This window comes from Myotis davidii, unplaced genomic scaffold (genome assembly GCF_000327345.1).
Source record: "Myotis davidii unplaced genomic scaffold, ASM32734v1 scaffold242, whole genome shotgun sequence".
Taxonomy (NCBI): domain Eukaryota; kingdom Metazoa; phylum Chordata; class Mammalia; order Chiroptera; family Vespertilionidae; genus Myotis; species Myotis davidii.
In genome coordinates this window covers 3,626,016-3,632,479 of record NW_006295821.1, presented here as the reverse complement: position 1 = coordinate 3,632,479, position 6,464 = coordinate 3,626,016, and the positions used below count along the sequence as shown (strand labels likewise).

Here is a 6,464-nt window from a genome sequence, read left to right as displayed (position 1 = left end):
AGATGGACCGCCCTTTGTGGAAACAGTACCTAGGCCTCCGGTGCCCTGCTGGGACGGTGCCTAAACCTGTCAGTGGTCTTTCTAGTAACGAGTGCAAACCAATATATAGAAATCATCCCGTCCCACCCCCGCACTTCCCGCACACGGATGAAAAGTGACATAAAAATCCCAGCTTCGAGGTCTGAGGCTTGTAGTATAGCCCGGACCCAGCCACGTCTCTAACAGGTTTACACCTTCGGGTTTCAGGGCAGGAAGTTTTGGATGTTTAAGAAACAGCAGGAGATCCTCCCCATGCAATTGAAGTCGATTTTGCTGTCGATCTTTGTGAACAATTCTCTGCAAGTCGCTTTACGGGTATTATTACCCAAGGTCTCCTGACCAAGCACAAGTCCTTTATTCCTCAGCTTTTGCATAGGTATGTGTACTATTACCTGAATGGAACTGCACCAGAGGACCTGGGCTTTAAGTGTTGATGTTTGATTTTCATTGATCCTCTCCTAGTTTCTTGGGCACAGATTAATACATGCTTCGATCAATCACCTATCTTTTACTAAAAGGTTACATTTTAGTTCCACTAAACTCGAACATTTAGTCGTCCCAGAGTTATGTCATAAATTATCCTACTTAAGGCATAGACTGCACAATTCAGTGATTGTTACAGCGACTGACTATGTGCCAGGCACTGCTCCCTACTGAAAATTGAGAGTTGAACAAGACGAAGTCACGCTCATCAGGGAACTCAGAGTCTATGGAAAGCAAATGAGTTATCCTATAATAGTACGTGCCCCGTTACTTTGTACCAAGTGCAGAATATGGCATGATTGGCAAAGGGGAGTAGAGGTCCAGGGAAGACTTTCTGAAGCAGCTTCTACCTGAGCTGGGTTTTGGCGGTAAAATAAGGCATTGCTCCAGTTACTTCCTGTGTGCAAGTACTCAGTCAATCCAAGCCTAGGAGAACTTGCACTTACTTTCGCTGACTCTGCCCTGACAGTACCTTACGTTTTGCCTCCCAGAAGTAACTACATTTACGAATACTGTGCTTTACATTTGATCTCAGCAGTTTTGCACTTACCTGTCTCATCCCCTTAAACGCATGAGAAAACGTATTTGGAGAGGCAGAGTTGGCAAAAGCCACCTAGCTATTAACAGACCAAGGCCCGGGACACTGCCTCCCATTAATAGTTAACTTGAAATGATGAAAGCCAGCCAGCCTGTGAACATCTACAAACAGATCTTGGCACACCACCTGCCTCCTCGGCCCATTTCACGCCCCTCGCCTTCTGAGGACTTACTAACCAAGTTGTCCTGGGTTAACAATGTGACTTGGTGCTGGGTACAGGAATCTTTAACCCAACACTCTGCTGTGATCTCCCCTCTCTTGTCACTTACCTCAGGAAAATGTATTTCTATCTCTGTTTTTCATTAATTCAGAACTTATTTATTACTCAGAGATTCTAAAATTTTTCTAATTCTTAATTTAGTCACTTCAGGGATGCCTGAGGCCCCCCCTTTTTTAAAATATATTTTATTGATTTTTTACAGAGAGGAAGGGAGAGGAATAGAGAGTTAGAAACATCGATCCTACTGGGGATGTGCCCGCAACCCAGGTACATGCCCTTGACTGGAATCGAACCTGGGACCTTTCAGTCCACAGGCCAATGCTCTATCCACTGGGCCAAACCGGTTTCGGCCTGAGGCCCTTTTACACTCATTTTAGAATACACCTAAAGAAGGTTCTAGTTCTGCTAATTTATTCTAATTAAGGTTTTTCCCTGATAAGATAGGCTGCTGCTAAATTAGTACATTTTCAGTTACTGCTTCTTATAGGTGTTACTGGAATTAGGAAGGTGTAGAATTTCCAGAACATGAACTGGGATTTCATGCATTTATGAGCTGGCCTGAGACACTTCTTCTGTAACATTGATTTCATAAGAAAATAAATTATAGGGTTCATCCATGCAGTTTATAGTAAAACATTAACAATGAACATTACCCCTTTGTAAGTAGGAAACTTCCTGAATTTCTTTGTCTTAATTCAAACATCTGTTTTGCATTGATAGCCTTGTAGATTTTCTTTTTTTTACCATTTTCTTCTTTATGGATATTTATCATCTTTGAATAAATTGGATTGGTTTCCTGAGTGACAATAATCTATCATCTTTTTTTCCTGTCAAGAGTTTACTACATTTACTAAGTCTTCCATACTTCAAGTGAAGGAAAACGCACAAAAATACGATTATGTTGCTGCCCAGTATAATTGAAATATCTGCTCAAGCAGATTTAAATTCCAGTTTAAAATGCTGTCTGAACTGTTCAATTACTATCAACATTTTCATAGGCAGTTATGTTCATTTGTCCCACAGGACTATTAATACACGCTTTTTCATTATTGATGGCATGTGGGTAACCATTAGGGAAATAGATGATTTATTCTGTGGTGTCTCCAGCACACTGACTGAGAGCAGCTATTTGTGTTTCCATTTCAGCTGTGCAGCTGGCATGGTTTCTTAACTGCCCCATGCTTAGCAGAAAAGGAGATGTACTCAGGCAGGAAGGCTGGATCTGAGTTCTGTATTACCTGAAAGGTGATGAGAAGCTGTGAGTTCTCCCAGAGTACTTACGGAGCACCATGGCATACTCAGTCTTCCCCTGTAATGTAGATGACAGCAGTAACACATGAATTTGCTTTCCACTTGGTACAGTTTTCACTTGAACCTACGCATTGTTCTGTCACTTGTAGGTATTTTTTAATGTATGAGCAATTTTTATTTTTAAACAAGGTATTCCTAAAATTATTAATTTAAGATGGACTCTAAAGAGCTTTAAAAGTAATAGTTCACTAATGACTTAGGATATTTTTATTTATAATTGGTTAACCTTTAATCAAATGGTTCTTGGAAAATTCCCATATAAGTAAAATCTTTTGTAGTTTTCAAAGACCCTTTACTATTGGCAAAATCAGTAAATCAGTATACACTGTGCAATACAATGTAAACTTTTGCAAATACAAGTAATTAGAATAATTAGCATTTACCTTTATTTGGCAAGACAGTTTTTATCTTCATTAAAATTAATTTTATCTGTAACTGAAAGAATAACATATTTGTCTGATTTACTTTGCTAATTATTGGGACTATAATAATTAAAATGTACCATTGCAGTTTGAGTTTTAGTTCTTGATATATTTAAGTTGTTATTCTTTTTAATTTTATGTATAAAATGTTGCTGGGTAAAGTGATCTCAATAGATTACCAATGTCAGAGGGAGAGCAATAAAATCATTTGGCAAGGAGGAAGTTTAGGGTGGTTGTTACTCTAGACTTGCAGTTAATCTTCAGTGTACTGTTTTGCCATCATTTACTTTTCATTGGAGAGAATAACCTAAGTTTTATTAACAAAGCACAGAACAAACACTGCCGAGTTCATGGAAACGCATGACAGTTCCTTGTATACTTATTTCCTGGTTTTTCTTTCTCTCCTCTCATTAATAACACACTCCTAAAACATACTATATATGCTGTTCTACATAAAGATTGTTTAGCCAAAGTTATCTTCTATAATTTTAACTATGAGATCTTTAAAAATATGTTATTTTGATGATGGAGGTCTGGGAAGAAGACTAAAAATGTATGATGAATAAAGTATTTTACAAACCTAAATTGAAATATAAAATCACTACATCTTTGCACATCAGAGATTTCTAGAGACCTGTTTTTAATCTTGGGTGCATACTTAATGTCTCTCAGTAACTTTTCAATTACTATTAAAAATCACATAACCAGGGGCACCAACCTTCAATTTGTAAAGATACTATTATTTATAATCTAATGCATATTTCTCCAACTTTACCTTCTATTTTTCTATGGCCTGTAAAATAGAATTTGTGAGATCTTAGGGGTTATTCAGATAACACCTTTTCCTTTTACAAATGTAGAAATTTAGATCAAAATGGGGCACCACATTTAATTGTGGACTTACGTAGTGATCTGAGAATGTAGGATGCAGCACTCACTGGATAAAAGCCTCACTCAGGGCCTAAACCATGCTGAAAGGTACTCTCTCTAAAATTTCTCATCTGTCTTATGTTTATGATCTTTGGAAAGCTGAAGAATGGTAGGTGTTTTTACTAAAGATATTTATCTTCTAGTATCTCGCAAGCTTTAGTAACCTGTATATGTATTAAAAACAAAAGTTTTAACTAGTACATCATTCTAAATTTAAAGGAGATAGTCTCTAGGGGAAAAAAAGCAATAAGGGTATATACGTAGGCAGTATAGAAAAGTAGTTACCAAACTTTGTTCTCAGAACCCCTTTACATTTTCTAATCCTCTTTACATTTTAAAAAAATTTGAGGATTGCAAAGAGTTTTTGTATGTGTGGACTAAATATAGATATATTTATTGTATTAGAAATTAAAACTGGTAGGTTATAAAATTAAACTTCGTCATTTCAAAATTATAAAAGGCTAATATACAAATCGACTGAAGAGCAGAATGGCCAGTTGCTATGACACGCACCGACCACCAGGGGGGCAGACACTCAATGCAGGAGTTGCTCCCTGGTGGTCAGTGTGCTCCTACAGGGGAGTGCCACTCACCCAGAAGTCAGACATCCTCTGAGGGCTCCCGGACTGTGAGAGGGCGCAGGCTGGGCTGAGGGACACCCCTTCCCCAAGTGCATGAATTTTGTGCACTGGGCCTCTAGTTTCAAAATAACAGTAAAAAAATATATTACAGATTAACATAGTAGCATTTTTTGGGGCAAAACAATTGTCTTTAGAAAAAATAGCAAGGACTGTGGCATCGTTTTACATTTTTGTAAATATCTTTAATGTCTACTTAATAGAAGACAGGCAGATTTCATGTCTCATTCTCACACAGGTTGTTTTAGATAAAATATATGGAAAAAAATCAGGCCCACACAAATTTATAGTTGTAAAAGGAGTATTTTTATAGTCTTTTAAGATAATCTATATATATAAAAGGCTAAGCGACCGACTGTACATCCGTCTGACCTTCTGACTGACCAGCTGGTACATATGACGTGCACTGGCAATTTAAAAATAAATAAATATTGACTCCTACATGCACGATACATATAAAGCTCTCCCTAGTGCCAATCACACACCTCTGTTTTGATCTGTCATTGTCGATCGTGAATTTGGTTGTTTTTGTTGACATTCTAAAGCTGTGTTGTTTTTATATCGTTTTTGTTGTTTTTATATCATGTCTTTGTTATATCATGTTATTGTTAATCAATTTATATATCATATTCATATGCATTTTACTAATTTTCTTTAATCTCTGACACTTCTATTATATAGAAATGGCAAATAGCAATATTAAAATATGTCTTCCAATTAATTGCCTTTCAATGTGCAAGAATCCATGCACCAGGACACTATTGTGGATATTTTCTGATACTACAATACTTAACAGGTGGTAGTTTCTTAAAGGTCATTTACATCGTGGAATCTGAAACGCATATCAAAGAACTTTTTGTCTCTGTTACAATAAAATCTATTGTTTGTTTTTTTCTTTATTGATTAAGGTATTACATATGTGTCCTTATCTCTCTATTCTCTCCCTCCCCCCAAGCCCCCTCCCATTCATGCCATTACCGCCCCCTAGTGTCTGTGTCCATTGGTTAGGTTTATATGAATGCATACATGTCCTTTGATTGATCTCTCCCCCTTCTCCCCACCCTCCCCTGCCTTCCCTCTGAGGTTTGACGGTCTGATCAATGCTTCTCTGTCTCTGGATCTGGTTTTGTTCATTATATTCTACAAATGAGTGAGGTCATTTGATATTTATCTTTCTCTGAGTTATTTTGCTTAGCATAATGCTCTCCAGTTCCATCCATGCTGTTGTAAATGCTAGGAGTTCCTTCCTTTTTACAGCAGTGTAGTATTCCATTGTGTAGATGTACCACAGTTCTCTAATCCACTTCATCTGCTGATGGGCACGTGGGCTGTTTCCAAATCTTACCTATTGTAAATTGTGCTGCTATGAACATAGGGGTACATATATTCTTTCTGATTGGTGTTTTTAGTTTCTTGGGATATATTCCTAGAAGTTGATTACTGGGTCAAATGGGAGTTCCATTTTTAGTTTTTTGAGGAAACTCCATACTATTCTTCACAGTGGCTGCACCAGTCTGCATTCCCATCAGCAGTGCATGAGGGTTCCTTTTTCTCCACACCCTTGCCAGCACTTGTCCTTTGTTGTTTTGTTGATGATAGCCCTTCTGACAGGTGAGAGATGGTACCGCGTTGTTGTTTTCATTTGCATCTCTCAGATGATTAGTGACTTTGAGCATGTTTTCGTATGTCTCTTGGCCTTTCTTATGTCTTCTTTCAAAAAGTGTCTATTTAGGTCCATTGCCCATTTTTTGATTGGGTTGTTTATCTTCCTTTTGTTAAGTTGTATGAGTTCCCTGTAAATGTTGGAGATTAAACCTTTAGCA

The 6,464-nt window shown here is 37.5% G+C and overlaps 1 protein-coding gene and 1 pseudogene across 1 annotated transcript in view; both read left to right on the top strand.

Moving 5' to 3' along the window:
• Positions 1–6,464, top strand: part of ABHD13 (abhydrolase domain containing 13) — a 23,359-nt gene that overhangs the window by 246 nt on the left and 16,649 nt on the right. The gene's annotated exons all lie outside the window — the stretch shown is intronic.
• The window catches only part of LOC102773380, an 11,421-nt pseudogene that overhangs the window by 158 nt on the left and 4,799 nt on the right, over positions 1–6,464 (top strand).